Genomic DNA, 16,948 nt, shown 5'->3' on the forward strand with positions numbered 1-16,948 from the left:
ACAGAGGACGGGGAAGGGAGAAAATAACCATTATTTGAGGTATATGTATTTTGGCTAAGTCGCACACTTAGCTGTTGTAGTCCTAGGAACTAGGAGGTTGCGCCAAAGGCGCTGTGGAAAAGGTGCAATTTGAAGGACGTAATATAGGTGGCAGGTGGGTGGCCTCTCCCTCGAGGGGGCTGTATTATTTTCAAAAATGAAAATGAAAGCTGAGATGGTAAGGATACTGGAAGCAGTACCAACTGCTGCCCACATGTGGTACGGCCATTGACTGCCAAAAGACCGGCCGATGGAGCACATGCACACCAACAGAGCGATTTCGCCAAAGGGCACGCCGGAAGAACAGAAATAAATCCAGATTTTCCATTGGGATGAAGTTTGGAAAGTTCCTCCCCCAAAAAGTTTGCTTTTAAAAAAATAAGTGACAGTCGATAGCTGACAACTGTAAATGAACAGCTATTGAGCTGGAGGGAGTCTTTGGAGGACGGGGCAGGGAGTGTAATTACAGGTCGTAAAGCCCGCATAATTTTTGCAGACAGAGAGGACTTTGTCTCCCGTGTGACATGCTGATTGCCATCTGGCCCAAAGTCCTACGGTTTGGCTAAGGAAGGTTTCCCCCTCGCTTTTCCGGGAGTAGATTCCCACTGCTAACGGAATATGGCACATTCTAATTTCATTAATGCTGCAGGATTATCACAGCTTCCTCCTTCCTGCGGGGAAAAGGCTGCGCTAGGAATTCTACCTCCAGATGCAATTAGCCGTATATTTTTTTTAACAGCAGCATGCCGTCCATATGCACGGCTGCATGGGAGGCACTGAGGTCGCATCCTGCCCAAATGAGGCCTATGCATGGGCAGCATGGGAGCAGCCTCCCGAATGACAGCTGTTCCGACTTAAAGGGAGGAGGCCAGACTGCAGCAAAGAAATGGAACAATGGTGCAGATCACCTGGAGGCAGGGATAGCCCTGATGTGAGCCATGCTGAGCAATGTGGCTCAGGCAGTAGATAGGGGGAAGGTGAGCAACAGATCTTACTATCATCACTGCTGCTGCCTCCTTGGCCACTGCCATGGGCTAGTTGGACGCAGAGGAATGGTGGGAGGGACCAGCCGGGGAACAACCAAGGGAACAAGGCTCAGAACCCAAGGAATGGTGATGGGACAACGATGAGTAGTCAGGAGGTGAAGGTGTTGGAAGCTGAAGAGGTTAACAGGGCTTAGTGAGCGGGGAGAGTCTGTGGCAGAGAGCAGTCCGGAATCAGAGGAAGAAGCTGAAGCAGGAGAGGAGGGAGGCCAAGAGGCAGAGATGAGTTTGGCTGGTGAAGAGTCACGGATGTCTCCCAGAAGGTTGGCGGTTCGAATACCTTCAACTGGGTGAGCTCCCGTTGCTCGGTCCCTGTTCCTGCCAACCTAGCAGTTCGAAAGCACATCAAAGGGCAAGTAGATAAATAGGTACCACTCCGGCAGGAAGGTAAACGGCGTTTCTGTGCGCTGCTCTGGTTCGCCAGAAGCTGCTTAGTCATGCTGGCCACATGACCCGGAAGCTGTATGCCGGCTCCCTCGGCCAATAAAGCGAGATGAGCGCCGCAACCCCAGAGTCGGTCATGACTGGACCTAATGGTCAGGGTTCCCTTTACCTTTTACTCGAAGTTACGCAGTACCTGCACCTCTTTTTTGTTGTTAAAAAGTGTGGCGCTTCTGTAACAACTACATGGTGGGTACTGGCATCTATTTTTCTAGGAAAAAAACAATGAGTACATGAACTATGCCTGGTGTGGAGAAAGAAGAGAGGGAGAAAAGGTTCTCTCCTAGCCCTTAGGGCCATCCAATAAAGCTGAACGTTAGAAGATTCAGGACAAAGAAGCTATTTCTGCACACACAGGCGAACTGTGGGGTTTGCTCCCAAAGGAGGAAGTGATGGCCACGCACATGGATGGGTTTAGAAGAAGACTGGAGAAACTCATGGAGGACAAAGTTATAATTGGCTACTTGCCATGATGACTAAGCTCTTTCCTGCTGGAGGCAGCAATGTTTCTGCGTGCGGGGAGAGTGATCTTGCAACCATGCCCTGCTTGCAGGCTCCCCCAGGCATCTGGCTGGTCCCTGTGAGAACAGAATGCTGGACTAGAGGGGCCATTGGCCTGATCCAGGAGGCTCTTCTTATGTTCTCATGTTTCTGCATGCTATTATGGCTTCTGGATTCCTACCAATTCAAATGGAAAGCTACACTGAATAAACACCCACCAATAAAAGATAATGGGAGAGCATTTACCCAGCAAATTATTTGTCAAAATTACAAATACCCAAATACAGACGGTCATTCACCCTTGCTAGATTCAACGTGCTGCCATCTGCCTTATTGCAGGGCAGAGTCGAGGGTAAACCATACACGGAACGATTCTGCCCCTGCGGCTTGATGGAGGTAGAAACTGTCTCTCATGTATTGCTACGCTGCCGTTTCTACGGGGATATACGCTCGGTATTTATCACTCCTGTTATACAAAAATCTCCAAATGGGTCCGAACTTCAATGTCTAAAACTCCTGGTAGAGGACCAGGATCTAGAGATCATGCTAAGGGTGGCCAAATTCTGTGTGACTGCCATAAAACTTAGGGAACAAGCTGTACTGGCAAAATGATTAAGCTTTTAAATGACAATTTTAGGTTATATTTTAGTGATCAAGATTTAATACATATTTTTAACTGCCGCTATATCTGAATTGTCTCTGTTATACCCAACTGCAATTCAATGTATTCTTGTTGTGTTTTATGATTTTCCGATATTGTAAGTGAGCCAGAACTGGTCTATGACTGTAATAATAAAATTCATTCATTCATGCATGCTATTATGGCTTATAAATAAAATTCATTCATTCATTCATGCTATTATGGCTTATAAATGCTTACATACACACTATTTTCTCCAGTACAATTTACGTTATCTCTGTGCACGCTTTCTGGCTAACGAACTGCAAAACTACTCGGACCCCGAAAGCCTGGAACGCATGGGACAAGCGGTCACATACTGGTAAATACTGACCGCCACTGCCTGGCATTGGTGAGAAATATCATATCTTAATCCCAAATACAAAGTTTCAGGATCTGACAGCTTCAGGATCTGTCCTTCCAGCTGAGCACACACACATTTGGAGGATATTCACTATCCAAATTCACAGAGCGTCTCCAAAACTTGGAGAAGCAAACATTTCAAAGAATGGCTGCGCTTTGGCTGAAATGTTGTTTTGGGGAATGCAAATAAGGTAAGTTCAGGTTTAAATGTTGAACGGAATCAAAATTTCCCCCTGTTCCTATGGGTGGGTCTGCATGGCATCTAGCTGTGTGCCTCTTTTAATAAGGGAAGTGTCGACAAGTGTGTTTTGGACAGCATTCATTTCCCAACGCTAGGGCATATTGTTGTTGTTTAGTCGTGTCTGATTCTTCGTGACCCCATGGACCAGAGCACGCCAGGCACTCCTGTCTTCCACTGCCTCCTGCAGTTTGGTCAAACTCATGCTGGTAGCTTCAAGAACACTGTCCAGCCATCTCGTCCTCTGTCGTCCCCTTCTCCTTGTGCCCATCTTTCCCAACATCAGGGTCTTTTCCAGGGAGTCTTCTCTTCTCCTGAGGTGGCCAAAGTATTGGAGCCTCAGCTTCATGATCTGTCCTTCTAGTGAGCACTCAGGGCTGATTTCCTTCAGAATGGATAGGCTTGATCTTCTCGCAGTCCATGGGACTCTCAAGAGTCTCCTCCAGCACCATAATTCAAAAGCATCCATTCTTCGGCGATCAGCCTTCTTCCGGGCATATTAGCTACAAATAAAACCGAACACCACAATATAGCATGCAAGGCTTACTGATACAGAAGGGGGTAACTTATTATCTTAACCATATAATTCAGGAACACGGTAGCAATTTGAGTTTAATTTCTACCTGTTGGGATTTACTGAAGCAAGGTTCACGCTTGGAATGATTCCATTGCTCCTCATCCCCATGGAGATGCTCTATATATAGTCGCATGAATTCAGTCCAATTATGTTGCGCTGGAAATCTTTCAAGTTGGCTGGTCATCGTTTGCAGATCGTCTTAAACCCAATTGGTGCAGCTCTCATGTTGGGAATTGTGCAGAATTGTGCAGAATTGGCAGCTGGTGTGGCGGCTTTTACCGAGAGTATAAAAGCTCTTTTATGGAGCTGGTTCTTGGGTCTTTGTTTGTTTGTTTTTAGCATAGCTGCCTTGGCTGATCAGCAGGAACTGTAATTCTCCAGCCATTGTCCAATAAATCACAGGCAGGGCCATTCTGATGCTTAAACTCCGAGAGCACTTATTTTCACAAGGGCGCCGTGTGTTCTTACTAGCCACACAACTGCAGCACCGTCCCCTGGGCACGCACTGAATGCACGGCCCGTTTCGATGTGGGCTGCCATTTCTATGAAATGTTATCTTGCATGGCAAGGCCTAGGCTGTAACAAGGCATTTTAAAAGCAGCAGTACACAAGCAGGGAGAGCATTAACGCAAGGTGCACGCATTAAAATCCCTGCACACACCGAGTGTATTTTGTTCTCTCCTACTGCCCGGCTCAACAGAGTAGCAAATGCTTTTTTTAAAACAAGAAGAAGCAGCAGCTAATCTTCATTGATTTTTTCCATTATGAAAAAAAGCCAAAGAAAGAAACGAAAATAAAATAAAACCAGAGAGAATAGAATTCACACTCACAAGGAGAGGCTCTAACTTAGTTTCCAGAATTTACAGTGTAAAAGCAGAACAATTAAATCAGCAACCAAATCTAAGAGAGGGGGAAATCATTCTGGTACACAAAAGTGCCAATATACATGGAAACACGACATATAAGTAGGGTACAAAGCAGTGAGAGAAATAAGAGAGCATGCTATGAGCCACAATTTATAAATATATACACTGCCCTGGACCTTTGGATAAAGGGTGGTATATTGTTGGAATCTGTTGCATACCCTCCAACATTTCACTGATGAAAATAGGGATGTGCTATTCCATAATAGTAACAATAATTTTATTGTTTATACCCACTGCGGGAGGCAGTGGAAGATAGGAGTGCCTGGCGTGCTCTGGTCCATGGGGTCACGAAGAGTCGGACACGACTAAACAACTAAACAACAACAACAACAAACCCCACCCATGTGGCTGGGTTGCCTCAACCACTCTGGGTGGCTTCCAACATACATAAAAACATAATAAAACTTTAAACATTCAACAAACTTTCCTATACAGGGCTGCCTTCAGATGTCTTCTATAGGTTGGCTTGGGGATTGCATAACTCCATACCCTCCAACATTTCTCCAGTGAAAATAGGGACATCCCAAGGAAAAGCAGGACACTCTTCTTAAAGGTGGAGTGGAAAGAGGAGCCAGGCAGCTTCCTCAGGTAGCAAAAGAGCAACGGGATCAGGCCCTCTTGACCTTTGAGGAGGTGGCTGTGTTTTTCACAGAGGAGGTTTGGACTCTGCTGGATCCAGGCCAAAGAGCTCTGCCCAAGGAAGTGATGGAGGAGAATTATGTGATGGTGGCCTCTTTAGAGACTCTGATACTCAAGTCTGAGCTCTTCTCCTCACTTGGAACAGAAAAATACAGGGATGTTGTTCTGGACCAATTAGAATTTTGAGGGGCCATCTGGTAAAGGCTGTTTTCCAACTGGAGCGCTTGCAGGCCAGTGTTTCCCAATCGTCAGTGCTTATACATTTTTTTAGATTTGTCTTTGAACCTCTTTTGTTGACCACCAGCATTACGCTTTCCATTTTTAAATCTGGAATACAGTATTGCTAGAACGCAAAGGGACTTACACATTAGCTCCCTCGCCCCCAAATCTCAAGCAAGTCCTTAACTTCTGCTGTCCTCCAGTGCCCCCCCCCCATCCCTGTCTTTCCTGCACTGCAGCTGAAGTACTGCTTGGTACAGCGATGCTCCAATGCAACCACATACAGGAACAATGGGAAAATAAAAAGTAGGGAGATTAATAATCATCGTAATAGTAGTTCAGCTCTCACTGAGCTGCAGTTCCCTGCACCCTTAGCCAGCCACAGTTCCCAGGATTCTTTGGGGGAAGACGTGGTCAGTCTATTTGGAGCTGGCTTTGGGGTCCACTCCTCACACACATTTTAGAATTGGCAGGTTCTGCGGACCCTGGAGCAGCTGGGAAGCATCACAGCCCAGGCAAAAATCCCAGGAAAGGACACAAGGGTTGGGGCAACGCTTCATGCTTTCATCCAAAACATCATTGCTGCTGCTCACACCATGGCAACAAGAAAACAACACTTCACAAGAAAATTAGGGTGTGTTTTTTAGGGGGAGGGGAAATACAGTAAAGCGCACAACAGCTGTTGAAGGACCCTCATTACCATGGCAAAGTGAGACAAACAGCTATCCATGCAAATCAAAAGCTTTTCGTAATTCCAGGACTGTCCCTGGAAGATCAGGACACTTGGAGGGTATGTTCCGTGTCCTGTCAGGTGACCAGATCCAGCCTGACTTGAGAGGTCCTTGGCTGAGTGTCCGACAGCATTAACGAGGCCCTGCCTCCCTCTTTGTCACCATATGAACTCCAAAATCTGGGATCCCCTCGATACTGGTGCCAAGGTTTTGCAACGTTTTGCAGCGACCCGCAGACAGAGTAATTGATACATCAAAACGCGGTTGGTGGTTAATTACCCCAGTCTCAGTGTTGTCCGATTCACTCCAAACCGGAGCCAGACTTTGGCAAAATGAGGAATTCGCACTGCAAAACTGTTGCCAAATTTCCTCCGTCTTGGAGAAAGAGACACATACACAGAGGCACGAGGCTCTGTCCTGCTTTTTAATCCTCCTGCAGCTCCTCTCTTAATAATAATAATAATAATAATAATAATAATAATAATAATAATAATAATAATTTTAAATGCTGCCCACCTGACTTGGTTGCTCCAGCCACTCTGGGCATCTCCCAACAAAAAATAGTAAAAACACAATGCAACATCAAACACTAAAAACTTCCTTGAGCAGGGCTTCAGTTGTCTTTTACAAATCACATAGCTGTTTATCTGTTTGACATCTGATGGGAGGGCGTTCCACAGGGTGGGCACCACTACCGAGTTGGCCCTCTGCCTAGTTCCCTGTAACCTCACTTCTCACAGGGAGGGAACCGCCAGAAGGCTCTCGGTGCTGGATCTCAGTGTCTGGGCTGAACGATGCAGATGGAGATGCTCCTTCAGGTATACTGGGCTGAGGCCGTTTAGGGCTTCAAAGGTACTTCCAAGGGCTTCCAAGCACTTTGAAATGTGCTTGGAAACGTACTGGGAGCCAATGTAGGTCTTTCAAGACCGGTGTTATATGGTCCTGGCGGCCGCTCCCAGTCACCAGTCTAGCTGCCACATTCTGGATTAGTTGTAGTTTCCGAGTCACCTTCAAAGGTAGCCCCACGTAGAGTGCATTGCAGTAGATAACCAGAGCATGCACCATTCTGGTGAGGCAATGCACAGGCCTCTGTGTCCTGACAACCCCTATCCGTCTGCTCAGAATAGTAATACATCTCTGGTGCCATTTCCGGCTGCAGCCGACATGCCCGATTTGAGATTACTGTAATAATACTGCATGAAAAGGATAAACAGCCTTGTTTTATTCGGTGATTGGTTGCATGTGTTTGCCTAGGAAAGCCAATTCCTTAAGAGGGGAACATGTGGTTCCGGGAGACACATCTGCAGTGTATCTTGGTGCTTTGCCTCTGGTAAACGCTGTGCTCACTTTAACGATCAGATGTCGGGCGGAATGTGCCAGAAAACAGCCTGAGTCTGCCAATGCTTATTTTATTTTTATTATTTAAACGGAGGGGAGGGATAAAGTATTGCACCAATGCGCTTTCCAAGGCAGAAAGCTGCGTTTCCTGGCGGTGTGCGTGCCTTTTGCTCCTTCTCTTTCTATCACCCCCTCGAGTGCTTTTTGGGGTGGCTTCCTCCTTCCTCACCACCTGTGCGTACAGCCCCAAAGGTTTCGCCCCAAAGCGCAAGATCTGCTTTCTGTTGAGTCTTGAGCTCTTTAAGGAAGGCACCACCTTCAGCCAGGATTCAATGTGGCTTTTGTTCACACAAAAGTATACAAAAGCTCAGTTGTGATGGCTGTGCGTTTCGAAAAATCCTAGGGTTTCCAAGCTTCCGCCTTGAGGCTATGTTATATTTCACGTGAGATTCCAGGCCGTAAGAGAGAGCGTCTTGGCTGGCTTCTTTCTGAATGCACCTTCTTTCTGCAGAACCGTTTTAGCTACAAGCAAAAATTCGCAGCCAGCCCAACGACTTTTCGGGCTGGATCAATTAAAGCAGGAACTCCCAGGGCAGTTTCAAACAAGGGTGCCATTATCAGCACAGTGGTTGAGGTGAGGAGTGGGGGAGATACAGAGAGATCGTAAAACGAGAAAGTCGCCAGGATGCCAGTACAATAGCTGCAGTGAGCTGAATTCCCCCCACCTCCAGTTAGGAAGTTTAATAGCCCTGCAATATTATGCTGAGTCTCTTGATCGCAAGCCTACAAATGCTTCTAAGTTCACTCCAGAACTTTCTCCAAAATCCCAAGAAGGACTCATCTGCATGGGTCATTTTCAGCATTTCAAAAACGGCACAAATGTTCCAGTTATAATGTGTGTCTAATAACTGCTGTGGCAGCACCCCATTGTTGCCTTTGACTGGACTTAACCATCCAGGGATCCTTTACCTTACCTTACCTTACTATGAGTACAGGGTTTGCTTGGCAGACAAAATGAATCACTTGCAATGCAGATTCCAGAGAGGTCGCAGCAATGGTCAGCTGCAGCAAAATCAATAAGGAGTCCTGCATTATCCCAAAGACTCACAGTTTTATTGTGTCCTAAGATTTCGGGGGGTACGCAGGTGGCGCTGTGGGTTAAACCACAGAGCCTAGGACTTGCCGATCAGAAGGTCAGCAGTTCGAATCCCCGCAATGGGGTGAGCTCCCGTTGCTCAGTCCCTGCTCCTGCCAACCTAGCAGTTCAAAAGTACAGTGGTACCTCGGGTTACATACGCTTCAGGTTACAGACTCTGCTAACCCAGAAAGAGTGCTTCATGTTAAGAACTTTGCTTCAGGATAAGAACAGAAATCGTGCTCTGGTGACGCGGCAGCAGGAGGCCCCATTAGCTAAAGTGGTACTTCAGGTTAAGAACTGTTTCAGGTTAAGAACAGACCTCCGAAACGAATTAAGTACTTAACCCGAGGTACCACTGTATGTCAAAGTGCAAGTAGATAAATAGGTACTGCTCCGGCAGGAAGGCAAACGGTGTTTCCGTGCGCTGCTCTGGTTGTCCAGAAGTGGCTTAGTCATGCTAGTCACATGACCTGGAAGCTGTACGCCGGCTCCCTCAGCCAATAAAGCGAGATGAGCGCCGCAACCCCAGAGTCGGTCACGAATGGACCTAACGGTCAGGGGTCCCTTTACCTTTACCCTTAAGATTTGGAGGACCAGATCCCGCTTTTTCAGACACAGGAAGTGCTGTCTTCAATTTACTTCAAACTGCTACCTGTCAAATATCATAGAACCATAAAAATGTAAAGTTAACAAGGGGTAATAGGGACTGGAAGCATGAGTTCAAATACCTTCCTTCTCTGACTGTCAGGAGGGTGCATGTGATGGCCTGGGAATCCGATTCAGAGGCTGAACCGGAGGAACCCCAGCCTGCACAGGAGTCCCCACCTCCAGGGCCGGCTGAGCTGGGGCAGGGCCTTGGATCTGAAGCGCCTGCACCTGTGCCGGATCCTCAGGAGCAGGCCCCAGGTGATTCCACTCTGGCTCCGGAGGTGATTGAGGACACAGTGCCTACAGATGCACCTCTCCCAGCCCTGTCAGGGGAAGGTGAGTCTCCCCCTGGGTCCAGTAACCCTCCGGCCTCTCCTGAGCTGCAGAGGCTCAGGGCAGAGAGGCGGAGGGAACTGGTTTCTCCCAGGAGGAGTGCTCGCCTTAAGGCCAGGGGAGGCGGGGCTCCTGGGGGCCGGGACCGCCCCTGGCCTCAGAGAAGATAAAGGCCAGTCAGCCCGGTCCCAGGTTGCGGGAGCAATGTCGCTGAATACCTGCTTCTGCCCGGACCCAGACCTGTCCTTCCAGAGTTCCTGTCCCCGCCCGGCTTCCTACTTCGGACCCTGCCTGTTTCCAGACTCGTGACCCAGGACCGGACTTTGACCACGCCAACAGTAACCTTCCCCCCGGGACCAGCACAGTGTATGAGGAGCAGTCGTCTCCATCTCATTGAGAGCAGAGGGCAAGGGAAAAGTCTCTCCAGTTATAGGTGCTTGCAGCAGCTGTCACCACTGAGACCAATTAAACAGGTGGATGGAAGCTTTGGTACATGTGGTGCCTCATACAGCCATTGTATGAACTGGATCTTGATGCCAGAGCTCTCAGCCTAATGCATCCATTTGCTTGAGCCGACCTTGAATTATACGACATTTACAGTCTGTGCCTGACAGTCTTTCATGGCTGATTCACAAAACCTCTTGGAACCAGCTCACCCGATGCTACAAGAAGCAATAAGCAAAGAGTGTGTGTGATCCACAACCAACGTTACTTTAAAGCAGCGACAGATCAAAAACTTTTCACACTCCAAGCTGCTTTCTAAGTTGACAGAGTCCTTTTAATGCAAATTCACTTCAAACCGTAATTTCAGAGCAAACTTTAAAACCCTCCATAAGGCTTAGAACCTCTACAATGTCTCATTGTTTTTTGTTCCAAAACAGTTGAAAGAAAGGCCCTCTCTTTTCCATCTGGAGTCGGCGAGGTTTGGCTTGAAGAAAATAACAAGCCCAACACGCAAACGCATTAACTCGAATTGTTAAACTGAAATTCTTCTACAATAAGAGATCAATGAAATTAAAGACCATTCGCATTAAATTACTTCCATCCATTATCCACGACGCATTACATCTGCTGCACTTTTGCCGATGGAATATTACTTTCACTGTTATGAGGGCAAGGAATAAAGATCCCAATAAAAGAACACACACATCAAACATCGGTTCCTTGTGGCATTCCCCTTTGAAGTCTCATTGGCTTGCTTCCAGGATCCAGTCACAAATTGATTTAGAATTTTCATATATATATATATATATATATATATATATATATATATATATATATATCCCAGCCCCCCTTCTGAAGAGTGCTCTGGGACCGTTAACCAAGATGGAAATTCCAGTCTCTGATTGAATCTCCAGCCATGTTGCATTAGTAAGGGTACTGTATTTCAAACGGATTTCTTTCTTTTCAGCCAACCCTGTTTCTCCTGGCTACGTACGAAATGCACGGCGTTGCCTTTAGCTTGGCCGTGTAGCATTATCAGCCATGAAAGAATTTGAGCTCAACTGGCTCGCTTGATTCAACTGGATGATATGTTTCCATTGGCAAATGTCCCCATTAAAACCAACATCTTGAGAATACTTGGGTGAATTTAGTTCATGTCGGCTCTGTTTTCCCACAGGTTGTCGAGGAAATGCCAGAAACACACGTTCTCTCTCGTAACGCTAGAACCCGGTGTCATCCAATGAAGCTTGAAGAGTGTGGGCTTCAGGGCAGACAAAAGAAATAGCTTCTTCACACTGTAGAATTTGCTACACAAGATATGCTGGCTGTCGCCATCTTGGCCAGTTTCAAAAGGGGGTTAGACGAATTCATGAAGGATAAAGCTATTAATGACTATTTCTCATTACAAGCCATATTACCTGCAGTAGGAATATTCTAGAAAGAACTTGACAATTGGTCTTGAATAGGTTGCTAGGCAACAGAAAAATCTACCCAACAACAGGAACCTTTTTTAAGGGCATGTGGTCAATCTGACCAGATTGGTTACAATATCATCAACTCCATGAGATATTTAAACTTGATAAACGAAATGCTTTTGCTATGGAGCCTTCCAGATTTGAAAAAGAATTGATTAACTCCAAAAGAATTGATTAACTCCAAAGGAAAAACTCTTTCTAAAATATATAGACTCCTCCTTGACTGGGAAGTCAAGGAGGAGGAGGTAAAACCAGTAATAGTTAAATGGTCTCAAGATCTTGGTTATAACATCCCAATGGATGCTTGGGAACGACTATGGAAGGTAGATATGAAGTTCACCGTGTGTTATGTATTGAAAGAAAATTTTATGAAAATGCAATTCCGCTGGTATTTAACACCATTAAACTATCTAAAATGTATAAAAATACCTCAAGTAAATGTTAAATGCTGGAGATGTGGGGAAGCGGAAGGTACAATGCTACATATGTGATGGAACTGTAAGAAAATAAAGGAATTTTGGGAGGTAATTTCTAAAAAGCTCAAAAACATGTTTAAGATCTATTTTGTGATGGCCTGGGATTCCGATTCAGAGGATGAACCAGAGGAATCCCAGCCTGCACAGGAGTCCCCGCCTCCAGGGCCGGCTGAACTGGGGCAAGGCCTAGATGCTGAAGAGCCTGCACCTGTGACAGAGCATCAGGAGCTGGCCCCAGGTGAAGCCCTTCTGGCCCCAGAGGGGCTTGACGACTCAGTGGCCACAGGTGAGCCTCCTCCAGGGCCCAGTAACCCTTCGGCCTCTCCTGATCTGCAGAGGCTTAGGGCAGAGAGGCGAAGGGAACTGATTGCCCCCAGGAGGAGTGCTCGCCTTAAGGCCAGAGGAGGCGGGGCTCCTGGGGGCCGGGACCGCCCCCGGCCTTAGAAGAGGATAAAAGCCCAGTCAGCCCGGCCCCAGGTTGCGGGAGCAACGTCGTTGTTGGCTTCGGACCATCCTGTGTTCCTGATCCCTGCTCGGCTTCCTGTTCCTGACCATCCGGTGCTCCTGTTCCCTGCTCGGCCTCCTGTTCCTGTTCTTCCGGTGTTCCTGTTCCCTGCTCAGCCTCCTGTTCCAGCGTTCCTGTTCCCCGCCCGGCTCTCCGCCTCGGACCTCGCCCCTCTTCGTGTGGACTCTGCTTACACCCACGGTACCTTACCCCCGGGACCAGCACATATTTTATAAAAAAGATGGAAGCTTTCCTTTTGGGTATACTAGGTTCAGACATCCCTAAAAAGGTGAGGAAAATATTCTTGTATGCCACGGTAGCTGCAAGAACATTAATTGCTAGAAACTGGAAAGGGGACACAATCCCGACCAAGCTGGCGGGGTGGGAGCAGGAATGGGAGTCCAGAAGCCAGGAGTCAGGAAGCCAAGAGTCCGAGGGTCAGAGAGCCAGGAGTCAAGAAGCCAAGGGTCAGGAAGCAAGAAGTCATGAAGTCAAGGGTCCAAGTCTAGCATGGGTTAAATATATTGTTTGATTCACACAGAAATGAAAAATGTAAATGTATTAAAGAAGGTTTAAAATGGAAAATGGCTAAGTGTATGAAGCTAACCTTGGGGTTTCCCCAATGTTGTTTTATAAAGGACTCTGAGCTGTAACCAGTTGATGATTAGCCTGTTGATCACTTCTCTGCACTGAGAGTGAACCTTTGATCATGTGATGAAGGTATTGAGTTGCAAATTTGCCATCTTGAAAGGTTGGTGGCTGTTAAGTCTTTCTCTGAACGCCGCGGAGAACAAAGCATGTCATCCTGAGTCCCCAAGAGCTGCATAACCTGGAGATTGGAAAGCAGGTTGGAGAGAGATATGTTTGTTTGGATTATTTCATGTTTTGCAAGATGCTGAACGCAAGATATTGTATGGATATTTTTGATGTTTTAATTCTTTTTTAAAAAAAATAGTTTTTATTAAAGGTTTTATTGGATTACAGAAGTACATGCATTGTCTCCAGGTTCAGATTATAACCCCACCTATCTTCTCCCCTAACCTTAAACTGTGTACAATACTGAAGTCTCGCATCAAATAAAACATTGTTTTCTTTCTGTTTTAAAGAAAGTTCTGCCAGTAAAATTTTGAATAATTTTTTTCTTCACACGAAACCTGCGGGTTGCTTTTATTTTATTTTTTTAAAGATATTTATTAAAGTTTTCAATATTAATACAATAAAAAAGTCAAAAAGAAAAAAAGAAAAAAATAACAAAAATAGAAAAACAAAAAAAATTCTTAAAAGGTTTAGAAGTAGGTTAAAATTTATAGATAAGGATTTGCTGAAATAACAATCTGAATTGGAATACAATAAAGGGAGGTATGAGGAGGTCTGGGAAATAAGTTAATGAAAAATAAGTTATTGAAACTTTGTGTGTTTTTAAGTAAAATTTGAATAATTTTTCCATGGGCCTGGACAATGCTTCATTTCCAAAGGAGTCAGTAGCTTCAAAGCATTCTAAATTTCAATTTCCAGTTGTTGGAAAAATTGTTGATTCATTTCATAAAATTCACACGCTGCTTGGATTTAATTTTTAACACTCATCAGTGGTTTCTAAAATGCATTTTTTAAACCCTTAGCACATGGAGAGCGCACGCTGTGTGCTGGAGGCTCACATGGGTGTCAATGCACCACCATAGGCACATGTCCTGCACCAGCTTCTAACGCAGGTCACGATAAAACTATTTTGAGAAAACAGTGGGAAAAGAGAGATCAGCTGCTAGCGTAGGGTTGCCATATTTCAGAAAGTGAAAATTCAGAGTTGTTGAGCTTTCGGTGGGGGACAATTTTTTTTGAAGCTGTAAAGGAAATTTTAAGGGAAATTTGCCAAAATCTAGCTTTCCAACAGAATCTAGGACTTGCTGATCAGAAGGTCTGTGGTTCGAATCCCCGCGACGGGGTGAGCTCCCATTGCTTGGTCCCTGCTCCTGCCAACCTAGCAGTTCGAAAGCACATCAAAGTGCAAGTAGATAAATAGGTACCACTCCGGCCGGAAGGTAAACGGCGTTTTTGTGCGCTGCTCTGGTTTGCCAGAAGTGGCTTAGTCATGCTGGCCACATGACCCAGAAGCTGTACACCGGCTCCCATGGCCAATAAAGCGAGATGAGCGCTGCAACCCCAGAGTCGGCCACGACTGGACCTAATGGTCAGGGGTCCCTTTACCTTTACCTAGCCTTCCGACATGGGTTGCCATACATCCGGACTTCCCCAGACATTTCAGCAATTACCACCCAGACCCTGTTTTTGTCTGCCATATTCCAGATGTATTGCAACCCTACGCCAGAGCCTCACCGTTTACTCCAACCGGCACCCCTGCATTCCAGACTCTGAGCCTCAGGCGGCCTGGCAGGCCTATTTAATCACCTTAAATGTGATCATGGGTGAACACACACACTCATGTTCCTTTTCCATCTCCATACCCTGAGAAAAGACACACTCCCCCCCCCCCGGTTTTTCAGCCCCCCAAAACAGATTTAATGTGTGTTGTTCCAGATTCAAGCTTGCCATGTGATTCTCTAATAAAATAATTAATATGTATGAGCTGACACAATAGGCTAACAGCTTTAAGGCACCCGCCGCGTTCTATTATGTATGACTTGCCGAAAAGCAAATACAATTATTATCCTAAGTTATAATAATTATGTAATATTTCCTTGATGGAAGCAATTGCCATCTATTGTGCTGGGGAGTAATTACAGCCTTCTGAAAACCTTGATGGTCTTTGGAATCTTGAACAGCCAGCAGAAATGACATGTGCGTTTAAAACAAAAAACGGCCAACCTACAACACCGGGGACGATTTCTTCCAAAAATCTGGATGTGCCCAGAAGACTAAGAGGTTAAAATGGTAACGGTTAGCTTTAAAATATGGCGTGTTTTTATTCTCTTAGCAGTTTGATGGGGTGCCTTCCAGATGTTTTCAACTACAACTCCCATCAGCGATAGGCGTGGCACATAAAGGCATCTGATTTTGCTGTTACAGATGCACATAGCATTTCTTTCTCTATGTAATTCTCCCATTTATTATTATCATTTATCAGGACAGGGAAAAGAAAGTGCTTATTCATGCAGTGCGCAGTTAAAACTTTTGAACTCACTCCCGCAGGGGCATAGCTGTCAACGTTTCCTTTTTTAAAGGGAAATTCCCTTATTCCAAATACGATTCCTCACAAGAAAAGGGAAAAGTTGACAGCTATGCGCAGGAGGCAGTGATGTCCACCAGCATGGATGGATTAGGGTTAGACAAATTCACGGAGGCTATCGATGACTACTAGGCAGGATGGCTATGCTCTGTCAGGAGTGCGTGCAAGAGCCAGGCCCTGTGACCAATAGGACTTTGCAGGACTGGGGCCTTCCTAAGTTTGTTCTGAAGAGGCAAGGCGCGGCCACACAGGTGAGGCCGATTGGGCACAGCACCTGGTGGCAAGAGCCGGGAAGGGTCAGCATTTTCCCTTTGGCTCTTTGCCACAGCAACACGTTCCCTGCCTTGCTGCGTTTGACTCCTTGCTTCTTGATCCTCAGACCCTTGACTTCATGACTCCTTGCTTCTTGATCCTCAGACCCTTGACTTCATGCCTCCTTGTTTCTTTATCCTCAGACCCTGACTTCGTGACTCCTTGCTTCTTGATCCTCGGACCCCTGATGTGCTGGTCCCAGGGGGGTTACCATGAGGCATGGTCAAAGTCTGGTCCTGGGCCGAGGGTCTGGAGACTGTCCACCAAGGGGGAAGCTGGGTTCAAAGCAAAAAGCCAGGCGTGGTCGGGAACTCCGGAAAGACAGGTCTGGGTGCTGGCAGAAACAGGTTTCCAACATCGTTGCTCCCGCAACCTGGGACCAGGCTGACTGGCCTTTATCTTCTCTGAGGCCAGGGGCGGTCCCGGCCCACAGGTGACCCGCCTCTCCTGACCTGGAGGTGAGCACTCCTCCTGAGAGAAACCAGTTCCCTCCGCCTCTCTTCCCTGAGCCTCTGCAGCTCAGGAGAGGCTGGAGGGTTACTGGACCCAGGGGGAGGCTCACCTTCCCCTGACAGGGCTGGGAGAGGTGCACCTGTAGGCAATGGGTCCTCAATCACCTCCGGAGCCAGAGTGGATTCATCTGGTGTCTGCTCCTGAGGATCCGGCACAGGTGTGGGCCCTTCAGATTCAAGGCCCTGCCCC

General features: G+C 46.6%; 1 long non-coding RNA gene across 1 annotated transcript in view; it reads right to left on the minus strand.

Moving 5' to 3' along the window:
• Window positions 1-16,272: 16,272 nt before the first annotated feature.
• LOC309373419 overlaps window positions 16,273-16,948 on the minus strand; it is a 36,346-nt gene continuing 35,670 nt past the window's right edge. The window contains exon 3 of the long non-coding RNA XR_014170019.1: window positions 16,273-16,291. This is a non-coding gene — a long non-coding RNA (uncharacterized lncRNA). The remainder of the gene's footprint in view (window positions 16,292-16,948) is intronic.

Source organism: Podarcis melisellensis (genome assembly GCF_964234715.1).
Source record: "Podarcis melisellensis genome assembly, chromosome: 1".
Classification (NCBI taxonomy): domain Eukaryota; kingdom Metazoa; phylum Chordata; class Lepidosauria; order Squamata; family Lacertidae; genus Podarcis; species Podarcis melisellensis.